Source organism: Emydura macquarii, unplaced genomic scaffold (assembly GCF_026122565.2).
Source record: "Emydura macquarii macquarii isolate MOO-44397 ecotype Brisbane River unplaced genomic scaffold, CSIRO-AGI_Emac_v2 contig_1477, whole genome shotgun sequence".
Lineage (NCBI taxonomy): Eukaryota > Metazoa > Chordata > Testudines > Chelidae > Emydura > Emydura macquarii.
The window spans coordinates 1,076,551-1,102,873 of NW_027131614.1; the positions used below are offsets into that span (position 1 = coordinate 1,076,551).

Sequence of the window (26,323 nt, forward strand, 5' to 3'; positions counted from 1 at the left end):
CAGGTATTCTCCTTCTCCCTAGCTTCTCTGAAGTAGCTGCAGCAAAAAAATACCTCACTTCACTTCAGGAAGCTGCTGCTGCCCCTTCTGGGTCTATCCTCTGACCCTATGACATAGGTGTCTACCTCGGTGAGGCTTCTATTTGCAGTCAGGAAAGGAAAAAAAGACCATCGTGGGCTTAAATGTCCAACAATGTTCAAACACTGATTAGCCATTTAATCACAAGACGCTCACTTTTAAAAAAAATGACAGGAAAAAACCATAAAGCCATACTTTGATAATCTTTTTTCCACTAACATAACAAACTGGGAAGTAAGTGTAATCAATGATTTTTGAAAGGTTGGACAAATGAACTTCTTAGCAATGAACAGATGTTTCTGCTCATGCAGAAAATGAATTTACCACTAGCTGCTAATCTTTGTCTTCTCCAGCTGTTCTGTGGTATGCAGTAGTGAAGTTTGATCTGATAATATCTTATGCTTTTCTTTCTCTCTCAAAACAAAAAAGCAAAAACTAGAAGATATTACCTCTTTGAGTGTGTTGGAGGAATTCCTGGCAATATAGTCTTTTCTTGGTAGAATATTTTGGGATAAAGTTTCATAAACTTTTCATGAGCTTTTTCAGTGGTGTGTGGATCCTTCCTAAAGAAATGATGAAAGAATAAAAACTAGAAACTGTAAATCTCAGACATAATGGTAGTGTTATTTGCACCCAGTTCTACTTCTGTTGAAGGAGATAAAAGCACTATATTAAATGGGTAGGGGGTGGCTGACAAGCATCACACAGGTTAATTGAATCTGCATAAAAACTCCCAAAGACTTCAATGGGCACAACAATGGGAATGTAATCTATTGTTCCGTAACACTAAAAACTAATAGGGGCATAAGGTCAAATTCTATCCTCAAAGTGAGCCATGCAACTCACACAAAAATGGGTCTTCCTCACTACCCTCAGTAATGATATTTATGTAACATCACACTTGTTTAGAACTATCAAAAGAAATAGATTATAACATGGCATCTATGGAGACAAACTTATTTTTAAAAGGGACTGTTATAATGACTTTTCATGAAAGGCCAGAAGAAGCCATTGAGGAGTCAGGGGGCCAAAAATGTTCAGTTCCCATTTAGGCGTCAAAATAAAATGGCCAGATTTTCCAAAGCACTCAGCACACAAAAGCACCAACTGAAAATAGCAGGAGCTGATGGGTGGTGAGCACTCTGGAAAATCTGGCCACAGAGGAGCTTTGGACAAGGTAGGGTGAATCACATTCTGCCACTCTTATGCATGTTGAAGAGTACATGACTCCATGAGTAGTCCCACTGAAGTCACTAGAATTAATCATGGAGTGAGGTGCTGGTACAAGCTCTGTATAAAGAGTTGCATTGTGGAAGCCATTTGCTATTCACAACTTTTACTGATACCGAAAGCTTATGAACAATGCTGCAAATTCTTGACAGTCATCTGCTGGAACATTATATAGACCTTTTCTTGCAGAGCACTCTCATAACAGGTACTACTCAACCTGAGTGTGGGTGGCAGAATCTGGTCCTACATAAAATTATTCAATTTTGCACCAAGAAAGCATTGGAAGCGTACTACAAGGTGAAATCCTGGCTCCACACAAGTCAGTAGGAACATCAACGTTTCCCATTGACTTCAGTGGACCCTAGATTTCCATCTAGATGTTTAAGACCATCACTAGTTTGGGAAGTATGGTAGAAGTGACCATGGCAAGCAACTTCAAAAGATTAGTCTGTTTATTTTAATTCTACAAACATGTCATTTTAGGCTTATTAGACATGGGTAATATTCATCTACTATATTTATAAATTTCTACCTTTCACATTAAAAAAGGCAGCAGATACTTTCTGATATGCATTTAACTAATTTCAGAAACATCTAAATACACAGAACTGAATTTTGTCCTTTAATTATGTGCTATCTTGAAGAAAATTGGCCTGCAATTATTCAGAAATGCATTTTTTAAATGTCCTGATTTAAATGTTATCATCAATACATTATTCAGACCCTCATTCTCCAGCTCAAAATTCACTCTGTTTCACCGCTTTTGTTTTTCTAAAATACTGTGCTTTAAGATATCAATTGGCTGCTACACATTCACTCAGTTCTTTACGAGCCAAAAGAGCCCCTCTGCATTTCCAGTTGTCATCTTCCTCATTTTAGAGGCATTGGGCCAAATTTGTCTTTGGTGTAAGGGGACAACTATGTTGAAGTCAATTTAGTTGCACCAATTAAAACCAAGCTTGAACTTGGTGCACAATCCCATGACATTGTTACATATGTACGGCAATATTAACATTTGAGGCATAGTTTATGGATTTAAGGTGGATTTTTGTGCTCTATAGATACTTGAAGTTCAAAATCATATTTTGCAACCAACTTTCATCATAAATGCAAGGCTATTTATACCTTATTTTTATTTTTCTGAGGAGATTACTGAATAAAATTTAAGATTCCCTAGTCAAGATCATCAAGCAATTATTTCCTTAAACATCATCCTTTTTATATTTCCCCCAGCTTACCATCAAACTACTTCAAAACTAGAAGTCAATAGGCAAGTACTGCATATGAACTGAACTGCATTAGGGATGAAATCATCCCATTACATCCAGACTGCAGATCTCACACGAAGGATGTACAACATAATCGTTTCTCATCCAACCATCTGGTTTTGCACTGAAAAATATAGCAGTGCTAAACTGTACTGTGATCTCTCCAGGTTCCAGGACATGCAGGTTTGCATGTGGGAGCAACTTCTCACACAATGGGTGTAGGAAGTGTGCACATTGAAGCCAAATAACAAGATGCCATAGGACACTATTGTGAGAATGGAGATTTTGGTGAATATGAAGTGTAATTTAATACTGCATGAAGGAGATTTCATTTTCTCCTAGCACCATGCAAATATTGATTAACAGAGAACTGAAACTGATGCGACTGTGTATGTGTTGAGATTAGTTCATAAGGTTAATGAACAATGAGATATTAGTCATGTAAAGGCCCATGGGAGTGTTTTAGAGATATAACATGTTTGAATGCAACCTCTGTATGCAAGTCCCTGTACTTGCATTTGGATATAAAGGTATTTTCTCCATTTCTTAGCTGAAACAAAGATGTGATGTAGAGGTCTATAGATGTTGATAACATAAGGGTAAATTGTAATGCTGCATACTGACTGCAGCTTTTCTGTATCATCTGATACAGAAAATTATGACCCGGGGACGGTCTACACCGAGTGTCTTCTGTATGACGTGACTGCATGATTTGGCCTCATAGTTGGGCATGTTACAAATTTGATAGCTATGTCCCCAAATAAATCCACATGTGCAGATGCGCCTTTACTATGCACCTCTGTCACAGCAAAATCCATGGGAGTGAATATGAGAGTGAATATGTCACTTGAGAATATGCCACATGAGAGTGAATGCGTCACTTTTTGGCTATTATCCTTGTTTTTCTGCTAAAGGGCAAGATTTGGTCATAAAACTCCAAAGCCAGACCAGCCCTGTTTCCTAGTGGTAATTGTCTATATCATATTTGGTTCCTGACTCCAACTTCTTGTTTCCCACCCAAAGGATGCTGAGAGAAAAAGAAAAATGGAAGAAAGAGACATGTTCTCCCTTCCTCCCCCACCCCACACAGGACTGAGTCAGTTAAAAAGCAACCTTGCTATTCTCCCAGGAGACTCCATCTAGTGCTCCTCGACCAGTAGCTGGAACTTGAGGAGAATCTCCTGTGATCCCTCACAAAGATGCAGAAGATTCTGTCCCCCACCCTCAGCCCAAAGAGTCATGAACAATTTATAGTGACCAAAATTGTAAAATCAGATTATTTTAGATTTATAACAACTTGATTAAAGAGACATATTTGATTAAATTGTCAAATATGGAGCCAAATTTAATCCTGATACGATATCCCTGCTTTCTTTTCTCAATCGCCCTTCCACATGTGCCTCTTTACTTCTATGCTTTTTTGTTAAGTTTATCTGAATAGGTGGAATCCACAAATCAGACTACAGAGTAAGAGCCTTATCAGTTGCTAAGTGCCTATGTGCTCTTCAGCACCTCACAGGATTGACAGCAAAGTGAGACCAACCTTCTAAATTGCACTTAGTGCAACATAGTTCTGGCCACTCACTCTCCAACTGTAGAAGAGAAGGAAGAGGTGTCACCATTTTGAAAAAAATCTGTTTTTGTTTGCTAATTTTGTTTACTGAACAAAAATGGTAAAATACACCTAAATAACTCATTAAAGAAGCATATTCTGTAGGAAGATCACTTGCTCTTCTAAGTAATGGCAGAAACTTAAGATCTCCTCTTTTAATGATGCTAACAAACAGCTAGCCATCAGACTCATACTAACAGTCAGTTTAGCCTGCATGAGTCTGGGCAATAGCAGCTGTTCTACTGTGATTTTAATCAACACAGGCATAGGAAAGCTCTCTCTAAGACCCAATAATAAAAAAGTCTCATTTGCATAGGAGATTCCAAGTGTGAACAGGATGAATGCCCATGTTTATCTCATTCCCATGATGATGATGTTTAATTTTGCATTTTGCCTTTTACAAGAGCTGAGGAAGAACAGCTATTGGGTTCCTTAGACTCTAGAAATTCCAATTAAACTGACAATCCCTGTGTTTGCTGCCCAAGGGAGGAAACACTGTCAGAACACAAAGCAGTAAGTTATGTACTCTTTAAAGAGAGGCATTACATCAATCCTGGTCAAAACTGTCTGTTTTGATTAATCTTAAAAATGTCTAGTCCTTTCACTCCTCGCTGCTTTTTTCAGATGATCTATATAGTATATATTAGTAACAACTCACAAAGCACCTAAAACAAAATGTCTCATTTTCCTCTGAGTATCCCTCACTAGAAAAGGGTATAATTTGCCTCCTTATTTTCAGGGAGAAAATCAAACTATTCATGTAATAAAACTTACTAGTAACATAATGGTGGGATGGAAATAATTCCATCTTCCATTATTTGGCTTTAATATGACTAGCAGAAGTAGACCCTTTGTCATGGTCTCAACTAAAGCAACTTACACTCGAGTGAAATTTTGTCCTCATTGAAGTCATTGGGAGTTTTGTCTTTGACTCCAACAGAGCCAAGATTTCACCATAAGATTCTGAACATTCTTTTCTTTCTTAGAGACAGACGTGCTCCCTAATCCCTTACCACCTTGTTTGGCGGAATGTCACAGGTTCTGGGAAGGCTGCACAGGGGTACTCGTCTTGCATCAATTGCCCACCATGCAACAGTGCTCTGTGGATGCCTGTGTGTGTCATTGACAGAGCCAGGACAGAAGGGAAAGCAGAGCCTGTGGCTCCACAACGACGTAGAACCCCTATTCAAAATCCCCACAGTGGGGAAGGAGAGGAAACAATCACTATTACTGCCGCCCCTGGGCTGTACCAGTTGCTGGGATGCAGTTGTGCTAATTCACTGCGCACCAAAATAAGGAGAGGATTCTGTTGGCCCCACGCCCAGGCACACATCCCCCATGCAACACCCATTTTCTCAGGCTTAGATAGTGATCCTGCATCTGCCCCTTGCTGTTCCTTCACCTATTCAAGAAAAAGTAGTCTGGCTTCAGAAAAAAATTAAGACACCCTATTTTCTTGATTTATGTCTACTCTAGATATTGGAATCAGATTGTGATTTTATTATTCACACCAAGATTTCATCCAACTTTCTTTAAAGTCATTAGAGGTAAACCCTAATTTTACAAATGTCTTAACCAAAACCTTCTTAAAATCAGGGGTTTATTATGTGGAGCTATACAAATGGACTGAAAATACAGTTCAATCAATACAATAAAAAACAGAAGTACAATCATCCAGGGTTGGGCTGGTGGGCACAGAGGCATTTTGGGCTACACAGACTCATCAAATCAGAGTTCAGAAATGGGTTTTACCTGCATTTCAAACCAAAAGGAGGCTTAACCTCAGATCCATCTTACCTTGGATGGAAACAAGAGAAACTTTGTTCTCTACGCTCCAGGGAGAAGTGCATTGGGGAAGGCAAGAGTTTGACAGGAGGAAAGTCACAAAGATGGCTGGGTGTCTCATAGGGACAGTGAGACGAGTGTACTCCATATTAGGAGATATGTCTCTCTCAGAATTATAGAGTGTGTGTGTGTGGGGAGGGGGGGGGGGGGAAGGCAGAGTGGAAGCACACATGTTCAGGTATGGTCACTGCAGCTCTCTCTCTACACCACCCTCCTACCTTTACCTTTCTATCTTTGTCTTCTCCCTCTGACAGACCTTACCAGGACAGACATGATCAGAGCTGCTCTGCCCCCTCTTTCACCATTTCCCTCATTCCCTCCCTTCCTTTTTTCTCCTCTATTTTGCTGTTACCTATGAAGGGCTCAGTAGCGGGTGGTGGGATTGAAACATCTGCAAAAAGTAAACCAGTCACTTCACAGTGCAGGTGAGTTGAGTTCATTTGCATAATGCAATCTTGTTGATTAATATGCCTTGAATCTTATTTTTTAATTAGAAAACAAAATCTTTGCTTTAAGGTTTTGGATGGCTGCATATCTACAGAGAAATGTGATATGCATGACATTTATCTCATCCAAAATCTGAGAAGCAACTCAATACACATACCAACAACTGAACTTTATTATGATAAATGAAAAAGTAGCTGAGATTCTGCAAGGCCCTGGAGTCAGATTTTTTTAATGGTGGGTATTTTTATAATTGTGATAGACTGGGAACCCTTATCAAACTCAATGGCCTTCAGAGTCAAGCTTTCATCTATGCAATGTGTGATATTTATTATTTGTTTTGAGGTAGCTCCTGGGCACCTCTCTCATGGACCAGGACCCCATTGCGCGAGGCACTGTACAAGCACAGAACAAAGAGAGGCCTCGTCCCAAAGAGCTTATTTATCAGAACAATCTGAATGGGATATGAGAAGGTACTTTGGTCCTCTCTTTACTCTTTTTGCACAGTATCTAATACACTTTAAAGAGACAAAAATAGGTTTTTAAAGATACAAGGGATATTCTTAACAATCAAGGGCCTGGTGCTGCAAGTAGTTCTATGCATCCAAGGTGGATGAGTAAAAAGAGGAAGGGAGAGGAAAGAGGAAGCTGGAAGATAAAATGGACACTTCTTTTTCAGCAGAAGCTTATAGATGTCTGTCCAAGCCACTCTTAATTCACTTTCTACTGTAAAAAACCAAAATTGGAATATTGATGAGTTCCCAATTTAGGCCCCCATCATGCAAACACTTTTCCTTATGCTTAAACTTTAGCTGGGAAGGAGCATCCTTCTCTAGCAGCAGCGTCCCCCCACCCCCACTGAGCTGCTAGGCTGGCCTTTTATGCTTCCCCTCCCTGTCTTGGCCCCGCCCTTCTGCTTCCGGGGTCTAAGCCCTGCAGTTCCTGGATCTGTCCAGCAGGTGTGTCGCAGCCCTTCCTCAGAGCCACTGAGGAAGGCCACAGCGCCTTGCTACAAGCACATACAGTGAGCAAATTTCTGCTGTGAAAAGGCTGCACTTTCACAGACTTTTCACACCATAACCACGCTTTAAGAATTGTTTTACTAATGCCCAATCCCCAAAGCTACAAACAGAAAGAGTAGTTACCTCTTGTGTAGTCCAGTGATGCTACATAATACATCCAACTGATCATAGTTTAGCCTCTTAGAAGGTTTTTTATTATCTGCAAAGAATAAATAAAAACATGTGGCTGATATCTTTAGAATGAATCCAGCCGTTAAAAGATATGCAGATGTACAGAGGCCACAATATAATTTTAGAACTCCCATTCAAATTAGCAGCTCCAGTTCAATCCCAGGTTCCTTTACTATAGGCTTGAACCGGAGCTGCTAAACCAGGTTGTCTTCACTGCTACCAAGGTTAGCTAATGTGACTTAATATCACATCTTTTTTTACAGGGAAGACATTAGTAATACCATCTTCCAAAGTTCCACAGCTGTAAGGGAAGTTTACAGAAAGTCTTACATCTAAAGAGATGCATGCTCATTATAGTATCATAGCAGCTCTGACACTGCTATAGGACAAAATCCATGCACCCTGTTTGGAGATCAGCCCTTCCTGGGATTGGACTTTATTAAGCAAATGAACAGAAATTCTAATTCAAGCCTTCACTAGCTTGCTCCTACTGTTCCTGGTTTAGGTTGCTCAGACCTCTGCTAGTTATTCCAGGCCTCAAAACAAAAATAGCTTCAATAGGGCACCACAGCTCTCAAGCCTTAACCTGCTTTCTTCCTTTTGACTCCTTCCAGCTGCAAGCCCTTGCTCCAGGCTGGATATTGGTAGCAGGTGTTGGATGAGAGGCCAAGACAAATAATTAACTCCTTTCTGCCCTTGTCCAATGTGGTCTTTGTCACCTCATCTCGGCAGCCAACTTACTAATATGCAGGCACAAGGAATTTGAGATTTGACAGACTCTGTGAACCAGTTTGTGGCAAAATGACTGTTGTCTTCACATTAATTGCTCATTGTAATTTTAATGTTGCTCAACTCTGCCTAGAAACAAGTGATGTAGAAAAAATTCCAGTACTGAGCTCCATTTACAAGCTCACAGTATACCTCCACAACTATTTCCCTTTCATAGTTATGCAGCCTGACTCCCTTACAACAATTGGCCTGATAACAGGGTGCTTTCCAGCTCTTTATAATGTATCATTGTATAATGCTTTGCAGGTTGCATGTCATTGTTAGATACCACTGTTGTTGTTCGCTATGCTGAGTGCAAGCTCAACAGGAGAGTGGGCCATCTAGAAATTGCACAGTCCTACAGCAAGAACATGTGTTTTTTGGCTCCAGACTTCACACTATAAATATCCCCATTTCTGGTAGAAATGTAGATACTCAGCCTTTGGGCCTATGTCAGTGAACCAAACCTTTCCTGTACCATAGAGGGAGTGGAGGTCTACAGAATGTAAAAAGTGTGGGGTTTTGGCCTGAAATGGGGCATACAAAGGCTGTGCTGATTGAGCAGTCTCCATTAGCTGGACCCCCCACCAGTGTCCTAGTGGATTTTGAAGTTAACTAGAATGAGTGAAAACCCCAAGGAAGGGTAGATGAGCAAGCAGACAGGAGAGCACAACACTGCATGCTCTCCATTGTGTTGAATCCACCCTGCAGCACAAAGATGTGTATAATCACACCTTCCTGCACCACATTCAGTGAACTTTGCTCTTTGTCATCCCATTGGCTGAGGAGCCAGGGCATGGGACATAGCTCTTATTTCCTTTATCGTGTCAGGCCTTCCTGGATTAACAGGCAGGAAAAGGTGTACAACAATGACTGGAGGGCAAAACTCCCGTTGACTAGAATGGGGCCAGGATTTCACCCAGTATGTTTAAATTCTTCTTGGTTTAGGAGGGAAGCGTGTAGCTGTTCTCAGACTGCTTTTCCACTTCTACAGACAGGAAGAATGTTCATGGATTACTGAACCCAAAATGCATAACCTTTGCAGCAAGAGGCTTTAAGAAAGGTGTGATTACTATTTCCCAATCCCATGTGCTAGCTCCTAACTGCCAGAGTTCCTTTTACCCAGTATTGGCAGAACTGCATACAACTGGTTAGATTTTCACTTCAGAAAGGATTAGGGGAAAAAACACTGATCTCAGCATTTCTAAATAGTGGTGTCTGCCTTCCAAAATTACAGAATGGAAATCTGACATCCCCAAATTAATGACACTTTTATTTCACATTTCTAGATGATAAAAAGTTTGACTTGGTACACAGTAAATCCTTGGTGGGAGGAGAAAGCTGCCTACAAATCAATCAGCAATGACAGATGCCACCATCTAATTATAGAACTGAGATGTGCAAAGCACGATAATGAAAACTGATTACTATCCACATAATTTCTACAATTTTAATTTTAATAAATGCTTTAAATGACTGATTATGCAATTAAGTCACATTTTGCCTGCACCATCCCTAGTTATAAAGTCCTTTGGCAATACACTCATACTTTATACCCTAGTCCTATTAGTTCATGTATTTTATAGCACTAATTTTATATTACATTTTCTGGAATAGAAATCTTATATTTATATATAATTTACATAGACATAATAAGTCACATCTAGAGCAACTTGTCATTATTTTAAGTCACAAAGCATACAGGTAAATAGGCATACCATTCTCACCCCTTCCTCAATACAACCGTAGACCACAAATAAATAGCCCGTGCCAAACCCTGGCCTTGAACTTCGCTCTCCTCAAAAGTCTGAGAAAGCATGTATGTAGCCAGATAGTCACCCAACTGGTCACATATAAACACAAACTTTGGGTACACACTGGGTATGTATGCGCATAGTCCAAATGTACACAAATATAACAAGGCAACTGCTTGTCTCCCAGCTTTGCAACTCTGGCTCATAATGTTTTATCTCTTGACAAAATGTTTAGTTTACCAAAAAAGGCGTTGCACATGGATGGACATAAGTACTTTTTAAATAAAATTGCAAGTCCTTAAGTGTTATAGTCAATTTATAATGATCCATTCAAAATACTCCATTCTGTGAACAGAATAACATTATTCTATGCTATGGGATGTAATAATAGAGGCCCGTATGCTGCTGGGACCAGGGTGGGAAAACAGAGATGCAAAATATTTCACAAAAAGTTTTTGAAAACATGGAAGTTCAAATTGGCACAGATGCTTAACTGCATTGAGTGTCCCTGGGCATGCAGCATGTGCCTAATGAAGCAGTGCTAGTATAGTCTTTGGATGTACACAACAAATTCAACTGCCCCTGACTCATCACTGAAATTATTAGGCCAATCTAAATGATATAGGATGAGTGCCAGGAATGTGTGTCACTCAAAGTGTAAATATCATATGCCCTTCAATTGGAGACAACAGGTTCAAAATAGCTTCCTTTTAAAGGCTATTTAAAATCCATATTATTTAAGCATGTTTCTAATTTTTAAACACAATATGTTAAAATATAAGTGGTTTTCCACTTCTCAAAATGAATATTTCCTGTTTCTATGCTTGATCAACTGTCAGGCATCACTTCATTCATTTTAATTCCAGTAAATTAGTTTTATTTTTTCATCCTTCTTAGCAAGTCTATGTGACAGATGGAAAACTATCAGTTTTGGAGCTTACATTCTTTACTGTTTAGTGATTTTCATGAGGCTTCCAAACAAGAATGGGTCTGATAACTGTTCAGCTGGAGATTGCTGCTCTTTTCTGAATTTATTGAGCCAATCATTGCAGAGCAGGCAAACAGAAGATTGGCTGTCCTGGGGTGAAATCTTGGCCCCATAGAAGTCAGAGTTTTGTCAGACACAGTTAGGTCTTCATCCTGAGAAATGTATAACCCCTGCTGAGCACCCCTAACTCCCATGGAAATCAGTGGAAGTGCAGGTGCTCTGCTGCTCCACACCTATCCAGATCAGGTCATGAGCAAACAGGGCTAATTTCCAAAAGAAGTTAACATGAACACAAAATAATTTCAAATGAATGAGTGTGAAACACAGCCTCCATGCATTCCCCAGATCTAGAAGATTGCTGTTTTTTCCTTCTCTTTCTCTGCATCAGTTCGCTGACTTAAGATCACTGTGAAGAGGTGACAGAAACGCCATTTGCCTCATTTTAACATATCACAGCCTGTGCTCCACAACCCTAGGTCAGTCCAAAGGTCATTTATGTCATGAGGTTGTCATAGTGACTCACCAGGTGTCATTCCTGTACACATTTGGGTGCAGGAGCTCTAGAATGGATATGTTTAAGTATTTATCATCCAGGTATTTAACCCTAATTGATGTATTAATATTTTTAAATGACAGAAATGCTAAACATCCAGCTGGCCTACAAAAGCAAAAGTTTTCAAAGAAGCAGAACACCCATGGTGGGATTTTCAGAAATGCCGAGCTCTACTGCCACTGAAGATAATAGGAAAATTCCCATCTGGGGGATTCAGCAGAAGCAGAGTTAGGCCAATGCCAAGCACTTTTGAAAATCCCACTCTTAATGCACATTTTTCATTTACAAGAAAGAAAATATTATCTGTCAGCATAACCCTAGGAAAGACCTTACATATTAAGAAATAACAAAAAGGAAAAAGTTTTGTTTGAAGAGGGCCTGTCTGTCTAGCACCCTCCTCCAGACAAAGAATTAAAAAAAAAAAAAAAAAATCAATAGTAACTTCATAAATAAAATATTCCATTCTTTGCATCCTAGAAACAGTCAGAGTCATGGCAGACATAATGCCAAAAATCTACCTTCACTATTTCATTTTAATCCTATAATCTTTGAGGTTTCAGTGACATTTCATACACTTTACAGTCTCTATACTAGAGAGTACTGGGTTTTGGTGGGTGGGTGAGGTTCTGAAATCATGTTAGTGGCATCTGTTCAAGGAGCCTTAATATTTAGTTACACTTAAATGGTTTTCAGGTACGTTCTATATATTTTTTTAAACATAAAATAAAATTTCAAATGAGAAAAAAAGTTTAACCCCAAGGAAATTATTTATGTAGTATCCTAAATGTTCCTGGCACTTTGCAGATAAATACAAATATCCCATACAATAATATCTATACCTTAAGAAATTTTATGAGTGAATGCTGCAAACAAAGAAATAAAAAAATCATATGTAAATATTTTAGCATGAAAGCTAGTTCCACTGGCTTGTAAAAAACTCAAATTAAACCTATAACTAGTCCCATTACAGCAGGGAGTAGCAAAAAGAGTTACATGCTCACAAGGTTGGGCTTTGCTGGGAGCAGAAGCAGCAAGAGGCAGCAACATGGTCTCTTGTGAGGGAGCCCCACTGGAATCCCAACTCCTCTTGCAGTCTAACATTCCCCTGCCTCCTGGCCCCTCCTTCAGGTGAGGTCACAGAGAAAAAGCCACCATGATTCTCCCAGGTCATAAAGACACAGTCTATCTTGTCAACATTCAAGCCAGCGACCTATGGTTATTCAGAGTGCCATTGTCCTCCTCTAGCAGCTGGCCTACCAGACACTGAGGAGCCTCCTATATATAGCCTCATGATTTTAGAGACAGAAGTCCGAAACTGAAGACCGACCACCACCAATCCACCCAGCAGAGGTCATTGTGTTACACACCTCCTCCCAGTATTGCCAATCCCAACCATTCAAAAATCATCAGAGGGGCTTAAGAGAAAATCAAGAGATTAAAAATAATAATTTAAGGTTCTATTTATTTCTTTTTTTATACCATTTCTGAGGTTTTAGGACTAAGTTTTTAACATTTTTCTCTTCAACTATAAATGCTAGAAACTTACTATTTTTTAAAATGACAGATGAGATGAGATCCTCATCTAGACACATGACTCCATGAATTGAAGATTTTAAAAAACCACACTAAATATTGTGAGCCTTGTGATTAAAAAAAAAAAAAAAAAAAGCCCAAGAGATAGCAACAGCATTCTCCTCTCACTAATGTGTGGGCAGAGTGACTGAGTAGGAGCTCCCAGCAGAGGCATGCGTACAGGAAGAATGGACTGGCCTAAGCACCTGTGAGCACTTTGGCTCAAGTGGAAGAAATCATGCCCATTGCCGGACAGGGCTGATCACCTGACCCCAGGGGATGTTGGGGAAACTTGTTAAAAGCTGAGGCATCTTTGTCTCATGGTTCCATTGGAATCCATCTTCTAAGCAACACCAAAGACCGAGAATCTACCCACTGGGGGAGGAAGGGGGAAGAGCCTGATTGCTAGAAGCATTGCAACCAGACTAAAATATTAATCTTAGTTTAGGATGCGAGTTATCTTTTAGCTGATTGTTTCTAACTCCTTGACACATTATTAATCTTTTGATTTATATTAACCTGATTTGGATTCACTTAAAATCTTGCTGTAGTCAATATACTTGTTTGTTTTACCTAAAACAGTGCATGTGGATTGTGTGTGTACAGAGACCTCACTTAGAGTGACAGAGATGGTGCATTTCAATTTCTTTGATAAATTGACGGACAAATGTAAATGCGCTTGCAGGGTGCAGTGTCTATTGAATGACTGGCTGGTTAGAAGCACTCCTTCACTAGGTCAGGGACCAATTACTGGGCATGGGCTGACTCCAGGAGTGGGTGGTTCACACAGCAAAGCAGGGTAAGTCGGGGCTCAGGAGTGAGGAATTAGGGTGACAGCTACACACCAGTCCAGATTGCAAGGAGGAGGGGAACGTCACACTCATTAAAGAAGAAAATTCTATGCATGTTTGTTAAGCCTTCCAGTTTCCCCAGGAGACTCCTGATGTCTTTCCACAGCTCCTGTGTAACTGCCTGAATCTCCCTTTTTTGTGGCCAGGCAGTTACCAAATGAACCCCAACAGGGGGCCTCATGCAATGGAGAGAGAGTGAAGAATGTGGAAGAAGAGGCCACAGTAATGTCCCTGCAAAAGGAAAGAGCCGCAGCCATAAAGGAAAGAGGAAGAGTATGCCCTATTGGTGGGAGTAGGTCACTGCATTTCATCACATGCAAGCAGCAGTAGCTGGTGTGCAACTGGGGTTGCTCTGTAAGTACGAGCGCCAAAGTTGTAAAGGAAACTGGGCTCAGAGTCCTCAGATTTTCAAAGCTAGTTTTACATCAGATGTTAGCAATTTACAAAAAGCACACAATGTAAATTATATCTACCCATATTACAGGACATAGAAATATTTCTATGTATTATAGAGTAAGTACTTCTGTATGTGATCAACAACTACATAGACCCGTTTTTGCAGCTGCACTAAAGAAAAGAAATGTAGAAGGCATCTGAACTTGACATTTCCTTAGTTTCAAAAAGTTAACTAAAAGAAGTTTCAGGTACTACACCTATTATTGAGTCCCATACCAATTGTTATGGTTTTTCTGCCACTTTTTATTTTTTTTTATTTTTAAAACATTTCTCTCTCTTCTGCTTCTGTTTCAAAGACTCAGACAAACAACTATAGTTATGAAAACTGATTATAGAGAAGCAGTGAAAGTGACTATTCAGAAAGTGCAATAAAATGCATAAAGTATACAAATGGAGAAATAGCTCATTTTTTCTTAATCCATCAATTACAGTAATCTTGATGTTTCTTGTAATAATAAAACAATTTCAGACAGAAAAAGTATTTTAAATTTGACAACATCTCTAGAACAGTTAATGGCATAAATGTTATTTTCCATCATACTAAATAATTTGATAAGGCAGTAATTAACTTTTTCAAATGTTATTTCCACCTCTATTCAGATTGCTACAAGCATTTCCTCCAGCACAAATCTTTTCTATTCAAGGTAATACAAAATTCAGATCCCTCTTTAGCAGCCAGTCCCATTCAGCAAAGCACTTAAACGCTCACTTTCAGCACTTAACCGCTTTGCTGAATAGAAACTCTAAATGCTGCCTTTCAGAATGTGACTATTCCTTGCCTCAGAGTAACAGTTTGGTTGGTTGCCTGCAGTGCTCTCTGTTCTGAACCAAATTTATTGCTGGTGAAACCCTGCTAAGTCAGTGGAGGTGTATCTATCTATTAGGGGGATGGAAAATTGTTTCCTAAAGAAAAAAGTCCAGAAACTCTAATTTGAGACTTAAAAGAGGAAAAGAACAAAAGTTCCAAGATAAGTGGAATTTTAAAGAGTTCCTTATTAAGATTAAAAAGGCTGATATTTTACCTTTATGCAAGATTAAAAATCCTGTCATGATAAAGGGTTCCTGGGTGACAACCCAAATTGTGATGGCCATTCCCTGTTAAATCTTCCAAAAGGGAGAAAAGAGAATGAACCAACAACCAAGAGGGCCCATCTGCCTGGAATTGCTTCTAGATTTTAGTCACCTGTGCATATTTAAAAAGAGGAAGATCATTGTCAATACAAATTAGGCCTTTGAATGTATTATTTCGATTTTATGTTCGTGATCAAAAAAAGCTTGTATTCTGGGCAAAAAATTATCCAAAAGCAAGGCAGCTGCAGATATGAATTCCAACTCCTACAATGAAAGAGAATTCAGAAAGAAGGCCAAACACACAGGACAATGCCCTACAGTACTGAAGCTGTAAAGGAGAATACACACATTTCCAATCTCAAATGTAGAAAGTAGCAAAGAAATGTAATAAGCAAGGCTGTACAGATTCCTTTTCATTAAAACAGTGTTAGTAGGAAGATGCTTCCGGAATGAGAGAATCAAATTACTTCCATTACTGGCTAGATTTTAATAAAGATCACAGTGATGGCACATGATTTTTGCTTTGTCACTGCTGTGTGCCTAGAGCATATGTTCAATATGAAACTTACTCTCCAGAGAAAGAAAACAGAACACAAGGGCCTGTTCTCACCATACACGTGTGCCAAACCTCATTGACATTAACAGGAATTATGGAATGCCTAGATAGTAGAACAGACCTGTAGGTTTTTGTCACAGTTTCTGGGGAACTTTGCTTTTAAATGCATTTTTTCCTTTATTATTGCTCTGAATTTATTTTTTTTTTTTTAAACAAGCAGGCAATAGAAGTGTCTCCGCAAGAACAAAGCATGAAGGTTTTTGCATAGAGTACATTTTAGTACTGAACCATATTGCAATAGAAAACTGTTCAGGAACACAATGTAGAAGAATTCAGTGCTAAAGGGCTTTGGTATACAAAGGCTACCTTCTGTTTCTTATCTAATAACTAAGTTATATTACTGCAAAAATATAAATGGATTTTCTTCACTGTCTGTCTTGGGTCCCTCTATTTTTCCCCAGAAAACTCTGAAGAGTAATTGGCATATCAGCATGGTTCATTTAATTGTGTGTAATTTTTATATCACTTCTCGAAGTTGTTCCTTTCAGCACATCACCATCCAGGCATCTAGGAGCAGTAATCACACACTTTTCTGAAAACAACAATGGCGGAAAAAAGTTCTAAAATGTTATTTGGCAGAGGAGGGGGTTGAACACCTTTTACATATTCTGCAGTTCTTGCCTTTAGCACAAATGGAGATGGGAAAGGAAAGTAATACTAGGATCTGTCGTGTCAAAAAACGGTACTATATAGCCTGATCAAGAAGGGTACTAAGCATCCTCAATTTTAAAGCCACCTAGCTTTAAAGATACTTTTGTTAATAAAACAGTCATCTGATGTAATCCTTACTCATCTGAGTAAACCTTATTCACACAAGTGACCTTCATTCTGATCTTTCTTACATTACTGAAAACAAGGAGTAACAATTTAATTCAACAGTTTTGCCAGTGTGAGATCAGAATCAGGCCAATTGACTTAAGGCTCTTGCAAAATTCCACCAGAGTATACACATCAGGTCTTGTTTCTGTGTTTTCCTAATGAAGCCAGCCTCACCTGGAAAAAAGTTAATGTTGTGCCTATTCTTTAAAAGGGTAAATGGAATGACCCAGGTAATTATAGGCCTGTCATCCTGACAATGACCCTGTGCAAGATAATGGAGCAACTGATATGGGACTCAATTAATAAAGAACTAAAGGTGGTTAATGTAATTAATACAAAAAATTTGGCTGTATAGAAAATAGATCTTGTCAAAATTAACTTGGATATCTTTTTTGATGAGATTGCAGGTTTGGTTGATAAAGAGAATAGTGTTGACATAATATACTTATCTGTAAGGTGCTTGAATTGATACCACAAAGCATCTTGATTAAAAATTAGAATACAAAATTACCATAGCACACATTAAATGGATTAAAAACTAGTTAGCTGATAGGTCTCAAAATGTAACTATAAACAAGGAATCATTATTGAGCAGGTCTGTTTCCGGCAGGGTACCACAGGGATGGGTTCTCGGCCCTATGCTATTTAACATTTTTATCAATAACTGATAAAGTTAAAGTTTGATAAAGTTTGGAGAGGACACAAAAATGGGGAATTGGTAAATCATGAAGAGCACAGGTCAATGATGCAGACCATCTGGATTGCTTGGTAGACTGGGTACAAGCAAATAATATTCTTTTTAATACAGTTAAATGTAAATGTACATCTGGGAACGAAGAATGTAGGCCATACTTACTGGATGGGGGAACAATTTACCAAGGGTCATGGTGGATTCTCCATCACTGCCAATTTTCAAATCAAGATTGGATTTTTTTCTAAAAGATATGTTCTAGGAATTATTTTGGGGAATTCTATGGTCTGTGATATACAGGAGGTCATACTAGATAATTGTAATGGTCCCTTCTGGCTTTAAAAAAATCTATTCATCCCATTTACATCTTCTCACTTTTAGTTTTGGGCCTTCTTCTGTGCTGTCCGCTGTGCATGGAACAACCTCCCAGTGTCCATGAATGAAACCCCTTCTCCTAATTTGAATTCCTTCTAAAAACCTATTTCTTCTGTGATGTTCACAAACACACTAATTCTGCATTAGCAAAACTTTTGAAATACGTGCTCCTTTTTCAGTCAAATGAACCCAGCTGCACCCTCCCTGCAACCGTACCATTTGTTCTCAAAATTATCAGAGAAAATTGTGCAGATCTTTGTAATGTGATACCTCCTTTCCTTTCTTACAGGATGAGCAGTGAAATAGTCAATGTTGGCATTTCAAATATTATCACTGGAGGAAGCACCCACTGAAGTAACGAAACCAGTTCACATCTCAGAAATATATTTTCCAGGCTCTCTGCAAATTCAGGCAGAGATCTTTGCAGAAGTTACACTCAATTCATGTTTCCAAGATTTAATTCATAACCATAATAGCTAGAGACTTACTTTATTTTTAAATGAAAGCTGGAACTCTGAAGAACAATTGAGAAGCCTGTCCACACCTTCATGCTAGTTTTTCACACCTCCTCCCAATGGGATACATCTCACACTCTGGGAAACATTGCACTAATCGACCATAGCCAAATACATTTCTTCTCCATGGCAACATGTTCTAAGGATGGGAAGAAAAAGCAAAGAAGAATAATTCCAAGTTATCACCTCCTGTCTTGGCGTACTTGGGTGAACTCCAATGCATAAATTTCTAGTTTCAAAAAAAGTTAGAAAGATTGACAGATCATTCCCCTATTTGTATTGCAAATATTAAATATTTGTTATGTAATTTCTTGTAACCCAGTTTCACCTGGCTACAATGAGATTTTTCAGTGTATAATCTTATGTATTAGAGGCGAGGAATATTATTAGTCCAGATAACATGTGAGCATGTGCAATTTTCACTGTAGTTTGCATGAGCAGATGGAGGAAGTTCATTGTAAGATGTATAGATACACCCATTGAGCAAGAGCTTGTCTCTTATGCATGATGAGAAAATAGATCCCAAGAAATATGTCCCCTGCCCTGGCTATTCCCCTTGAAATAACTTCCTTATGAAAACAAATTCAATTATTAATCTCCAACAACTGCTGTTGCAAAATATTGAAATCATAATTCTTTTCCTCCTTTCATTAAACTAATACCAAGCATGTAATATAGCTAGGAGCATGAACTGCATCTGTTTTTTTTTTTAAATGAGTTAAAAAAAAAAAAAAAAAAAAAAACACTGACAGCACTTATCTCTGAAGTTCCAGCAGGAACCCAGTTGCTTGCTTAGGACCAGAGTCTGCCATACTTCCTCACACTGAGTATTGCCTTACTCCATAGTTTCTCAACCTGTGGGGTATGAGAGACACAGGCAGGGGGTACCCGGGGAAACAACCAGAGTAAAGGGGAGGCGGGCGGCAGCAGCACACTTCCAGCCAAGTCACAGCTCCCAGCTGGGAGGTGGGCAGCAGCCCCTCCTCTCCCCCCAGCTTCCTGCTAGGTTCCAGCCCCCAGCTCCTGGGGGAGGCAGGCAGCAGCCTCCAGCTTCTAGGGGAGGTGGGCAGCAGCGTCCTGCATCTCACGAGCGTCCTGGACTCACAGATGGGTGGCAGCCACCTGTGGCAGTCATGGCAGCCGCCTGCAACTTGCCCAGGTGGCAGCCCCCGTCCCTGGCTCAAAGCCCAGTGCCCAGAAAACTTGTCAATTTCACTGCTCTAGCTGAACAAACAAAATTGACAACTATGACAGCCCCAGATTTTACCAGTTACCCTCTTTTCCTGTCTCTCTCTCGCCCTCCTTTCCTGTCTCTCTCTCGCCCCTTCCTCCTCTCAAATCTATGGCAAAAAATTTGGCGCGGCACTTTATATTCCCCAGCATTGGCACGCCGCTCAAAGCATCCTAGCTTTGGCCAACATCACCTCTAGTCCAGGTACATACTTGAGTTGTGCACCCCTGGTGTAAAGGTGGTAGCCCTACCTACACTAGATCTGATATCTGTCATATCACAGCCTTATATACTCAGTCCTTCTTCCAACATATGGCTCGCATTAGTCTGTAAATATAAAATCCCACGGAAAATTGAGAGTCTTGGGGTACTTATTAAAATTTTCAGAAGTACTTGCTACTTAAAAGTTTGAGAAACACTGCCTTACTCCATGTAATCTCATTAAAGAAAATAGCAGAAATTGGCCCTTATGATTCAAAAACATTTTCCATACAAAAAAATATGGCATCAGGGAGCGTTTTGGGTACACAAGGAATGCAGGACTGGGCCTGAACTTTGTCAAATCAAATTCTACATTTCACCAGCACATAGTAAAGTGTTTATATCCTATTATAGGGAAGTGGCCCATTGGTGGTTCACTACTCTGTCAGCAACTCATCAGACCTGACATACACACAATACCTAACACTGTTGTCATGATATATACCCAAAAGATGTCATGTAACATATCCTTGGAAAACTAATACCTCAGTGATCATTCATAGTATTGTGTGATGTATGTATGGATTGTGTACAGAGAGTTATGGATATGTGCTAGAATTATTAATGAAAGCTAATGACACTGCTGATTATCTTGTGAAATGTATGTATTAACACTATACAAGGAATTATGAATTCTCATTGATATTATGCTTTAAAATCAGTGACCGAACAAAGGGAGAAACAGGAGAGAAGGTAGATATCTACGTCTCCTATGAAATTAAGCACAGTGTGACCAAAAACAATGGAAACCTCAGGTATATGCAAATGAGCAGGGGGTGAGGTGGGAAGTACACAGGCAGGGAAGAACAGCATAAGGTCATCCTGACTCTGGGAACGAAATGATGAGTTTGGGAAGATAGAAGGAAAGAGAAGAAGCCATCTTGGCATCCATCACTGGACAGACCCAAGGGGTTAGAGCTTTTGCAAGCTGAGAAAGGTAGGTAGAAGGAGAAAGGAGGATCAGGATAGGATGAGAAATGCAAGTGGTCATGTTTTTGTAAGGTGAGATGTGGGATTGCTGATTGTCAAAACTGAGTAATTTTCTGCTATGCTACTGTACATGGCAATTTAACAAAGAATAAGAAGACAGTTACAAAAGATGGAAAAGAGAAAGTTGTTAGGCAGTGAATGTTTACATGTTAGACTGGAAGAAAAACTAAATTTATGACTCACTCTTATTTTTCCTATTTTTGTGCTTCAAATAAAGACAGCAGCCAGGAATGATGCATGGAAATAGCTATGAATAAATGGGAAAGCTCTCTAGCATTATTTTAAGAATAAACTGAAGCGTTTCATGTGAAAAGGCTTGCAAAGTATTCTCTTCACCTAAGGTTTTAGCCTTGACTTTTCATACAGTCAGAAAAAGGTGAAAAACAAGTTCTTGCATATAGTAGATCGTAATATTGCAAAAAATCTTATTCAACAGTTTTCCAGAGATATTGCACTTAAGATATCATATAGTTTAATGTAACTAACAAACAAAATTTACTTTTAAAAATAGGTTGAAAAATCAGATTAAGAGACAGATTTCTGACCTTAGTACATTTTAATGAAATGCATTTGGTGTCAAATGCCCCAGTGTAAATCAAAGGAAAGGTGAAAGATATAAATTCTTTATTGTGTAAAGATTTCAGTGCATTCTGTCTTCAGTACTGTTACCAATACCTATGCACAGGGTGATTTTACAGTTTAAGCGTTAATAATGTTAAACTCTGGGAACACAAAGAAAGGTTATAAAACCAGTGAAAATTATCAGATGGGTTATTTAAAAGTTATTATAACTGTAAAGCTATTTGAGGTAATCAGGTGAAACTTTCACAAAACATAGGTCTACTTTAGTAAGTAATGTGAGTCTGGGAAGGAAATGTTTGTATTTTTCTTACAAAACTGAATGGGCTAAGCCCCCACTTAAAGTACATTTTTCAATATAACCATAAATAAGAGGCTGAGACTAGAGCTTCTATAATATGGCCAGATCTTGCCTTAGCATTAGACCCATTTGATTTTCATTGGCTTCAAGAATGAGAGCTACTATTCTGATTTATGTCTTCACACTAACTTTTTAATATAAAATATTATTAGCTTAAACATACTAGTTTGTCACTTAATTTCCTTAGCAATTTGCTTTTAGTAGAATGTGCATGGGCATTAAATTGCTGTTACCTCACATTGTGTTCATGTACAGAGGCAGTGTTGCCTAGTGGCTAGAGCACTGGACTGGAACTCAGAGTGGATTTTATACTTGCCTCCGCCACTGGAGTGACATTGGGAAGTTATTTTGGTGCTCTGTTCCACAGTTTCCTCATCTGTAAATTGGGCATAATGATACTTATCTCCTTTGTAAAGTGCTTTGAGATCTACAGATGTAAGAGCTAAGTATTATTATAACTTGGTTGCCCCTGGCATGGGCAAAAGCATGTGTCACAACTATGAGGAAGCTGAACTTCTTATAGGATCTCTGTAAAGGATCCCCTGTTGTGGGCGGCACCGGTGGCTCTCCCTCACCGTCAATCTCCAAGCGAAGCCAAAACTCCCGCTGCCTGCGCCCTGCAGAGAGTCCAAAATAAAGGGGCCGTCTCCTGCCATTAGCAGGGGCAAGCCCCGGTTTCAGGCCCCATCCTTAGGAGGGTGAGTCAACCAAACTGGGAAGTAGTCTCTGGCCCTCTAGTAGGCCCTCTAGAGCACACAGTTCAAGGCCCCGACCCTTAGGCAGGGCGGGCGAAGCAAACAAGAACAGTCTCAAGCCCTTCGTAGGGCAAGTAAGCAGTTCTGAAGCTGTGGCTCTTAGGTAGGGCAGGCGTAACCACAAGAACAGTCTCTAGCCCCTCACAGAGGTGAGGAAATAGTCTAAGGCCCAGCCCTGAGCAGGGCAGGAAGGCAGCAGGGAACAGCCTTCAGCCCCAGCACAGCAAGGCAATAGTCCAAGCTCCAGCCCTCAGGCAGGGCAGGGCAGACAGCAGGGGAAAACAATCTCTAGTCCTTGGCAGGGCAAGGAAGCAGTCTACAGCCTAGCCCTCCAGTAGGGCAGGCAGGCAATGGGGAAAAACAGTCTCTAGCCCCCTGAGGATCAAGCAAGCAGTCCCAAAGCCCTGGCCCTTAGGCAGAGCAAGGCAGACAGCAGGGACCAGGCTCTGGCCCTCAGCTGGCAATCACCCCTTGGTCAGGGTAGGAAGGGGGGAAAGGGACACAGGCCCACCCATCTCCACTGCATCCCAGCCCAGGGCCCTGTCAGAGCTCTGCTCCAGCCGAAACACACTGCCTGAGTGCGAGCACAGGCTACCCCTGGGCTACTGCCTCCCACCCTCTCCCTAGAGTACCTGGTCTTCTGAGCCATACTCTGGTTCCTCAGGGCACTTTGCCCAAGGGAAACTCCAGAAGCCCTCAGCCTCATCGCTCAACAGCAGGTCCATGAACTCTTCAGAGTCAGCAGTGGAGGGCAGCTCCTCTAGATTTCAGGGTCCTGGGGTCTCCTATGACTCCCATGTGTTGGCAGCTCAGGTAGTTCCTCCAGGTCCTCAGGCAGTGGGCAGCTCCAGCAGCCTCTCCTCCAGGTCATAAGATCTAGGGGTCTCCTCCAGCTCACCAGGTTCAGGTAGCTCCTCCAGGTCCTCATGGCCCCATGAAGTGGGTAGCTCTGGCAGCCTCTCCTCTGTGGAGCAATCAGGCGCGGCCCTAGGCTCCAGCACCAAGGAAAAGGCATCCTTCTCCCTCAACCACCTTCCCCTGACTGAGCGGGCAGGCCTGGCTTTTATACTCCAAGTCCCACCTACCTGTTTCCGGTCAGGTGGTATACTCCCCAGCTCCAACCCCCACGGGGGTTTGGCTCTCCCTCACCATCAATCTCTGAGGGAGGCCACACCTCTCGGCTACAGTCTCCTTCAACTGAAATTGTGATTTATGTCATGGGTGTTTCCAATCTGTAGTTCCCCTCCCACTAGGGTAGCACTGAATTCTAACACTAGCTATGAAACAAGTGCAATACTAACTTTCCCCAGGAATCAACATCCAAAAACAGATACAGAAAGCAAATAATCCTCAAATAACTGTCTTTTGCTTTAGAGTTTATCAGGATTGTATTTAACCAGAGGAGAAAAGAACCTACACTGTCCCCTTTTTGCTACATCTTATGTTTTTCTCTGTCATTTCATGAGCATGTGGTTTTAATAGGTTATCTTCTTTTGCTGTATATTATACACCAATGTCCTTACATCAGGTCAGATTCAATTTTAAAAAATCCATACTGCTTCTGTGATACAGTAAACTGAATGAGACAAAAACTATATTTTGGGGGCTTGCCCAGCACAAACCCCAGCATCACTAAAGAATCTATCTTGTGCTCTCAGCTGTTTTTATGCTTTTTTCAAAGGATTTCATCTCCACCTATTTGTTTTCATCCTGAATAGTGAATTCATCAGTGTTTTGGGAATTTTTAAAAGATATTTTATTTAGCTCAGTTGAGATGTAGCAAATATAATTCCACATCAAATAGACAAAGTTCTCAAGTGCCATGCAAAGATGCCAATTAGCATAAATGCTAAACATTTTGGAACATAATGTGGTTTTACAAAGTACTTTTCTAAAGCTAGGAATCTCAAAGGCCCTTACAAAGCAATGGATTAGATACTGGAAGTACATTGACTGTGAAGGCCAAGAGCAGCCATTTTTTACTCAGTAGGTCCCAAGAAGTCTTGGGCATTAGAACCAGATGATATAAGCTATGAGAGCAGTATTACCTCCTACTCTTTAAGAAAGAAGCCAAAGAAAGTCAAGCAAGCCAGGCAGAAAGAACTGTTTTAAAATCCCATAAGAAGGACAGCAACTCCAATATCCTCCTAGAAGGATACTCCATAGTCAGCAGTGTTGGATATGAGCTCAGTCCTGAAGCCAAGTTCTCTACTGGAATTTCTAGGTCCAGCTCAACTAAGTTCAAATTATTCACTGATTCCAGAGCTGAATTCTCTCCAAAGAGTGGAACTTTAGCCCCTGGTCTACTGCCTCAGAAGCAGGAGTGCTACTAAATGAGCCACACTGAACCTTGACTGAGGAAACAGAAACCAAGACAATTCAGTAATGAAAGGCAGACATCACAAAAACAGCAACATTTAATGCCAAAATTAAATTGGGCCAAATTAATCTGTAGTGTAACTTCATTGTTAACACCAAGAATTATTTAGGTCAACTGGCATTGATTTTCTACTGAATTGCATCTTGTATAGTCATTCATACATGCACAAAATGAATGCAAAGTGGATGTAAAACACTATCTAATCAAAACGGTAGCGTTTTACACCCTCTTTGAACTGGGGTAAATGACTATTGCTTATTCTTTTGCCTTTCTATTTTGTTTTACAAAATGCTTGATGTTAGACTCCAGGTGTGAAATCCTGATCCTATTGAAATCAATGGAGTTTTGCCATTAATTTCATTGAGCTGAGATTTCAGATGTTTGAATCCAGTTATACTTTTGGCCTTCACAAGATCCCTTGGCAATGGGTTGCACAGGTTGACTGTGCACTGTGTGATGAATTACTTCCTTTTGTTTGTTTTAAACCTGCTGCTTATTGATTTCATTGGGTGACCCTTGGTTCTTGAGCCTCTATTACAGTTTTTCCATGCAGCTTGCAGGCATTTTACTCTTGTAACTGTTCCTTTTAATTCCCACATACCTAGCTTCCTCATTTGTGTGTAGTACCCCCTTTTTGAAGTTAAATGCTACTGTGGTAGGATTCTTTGGTATTTCCCCCACACAAGGATGTTAAATTTAATTAGATTATGGTTGTTATTACCCAGCAGTTCAGCTATATTCACCTCTTGGACCAGATCCTGTGTGCCATGTAGGACTAAATCAAGAATTGCCTCTCCCCTTGTGGGTTCCAGGAATAGCTGCTCCAGGAAGTCATCATTTATGGTGTCTAGAAATTGTATCTGTGCATTCCATCCTGAGCTGACATGTCCTCAGTCAATATGGGGACAGTGGAAATCCCCCACTGTTACTGGGTTTTCTGTTTTTGTAGCCTCTCTAAATTCCCTGAGCATTTCACTATCACTGTCACCATCATGGTCAGGTGGTCAGTAATGTGTTCCTACTGCTACACTCTTATTATTCCAGCATGGGACGTCTATCCATAGAGA

At 40.1% G+C, this 26,323-nt stretch overlaps 1 long non-coding RNA gene across 1 annotated transcript in view; it reads right to left on the minus strand.

The window, feature by feature from the left end:
• LOC137156785 (uncharacterized) overlaps positions 1 to 26,323 on the minus strand; it is a 115,846-nt gene that overhangs the window by 26,113 nt on the left and 63,410 nt on the right. The window contains exons 2-3 of the long non-coding RNA XR_010920889.1: positions 18,673 to 18,838; positions 528 to 641 (exon numbers count right to left, since the gene is read on the minus strand). This is a non-coding gene — a long non-coding RNA (uncharacterized lncRNA). The remainder of the gene's footprint in view (positions 1 to 527; positions 642 to 18,672; positions 18,839 to 26,323) is intronic.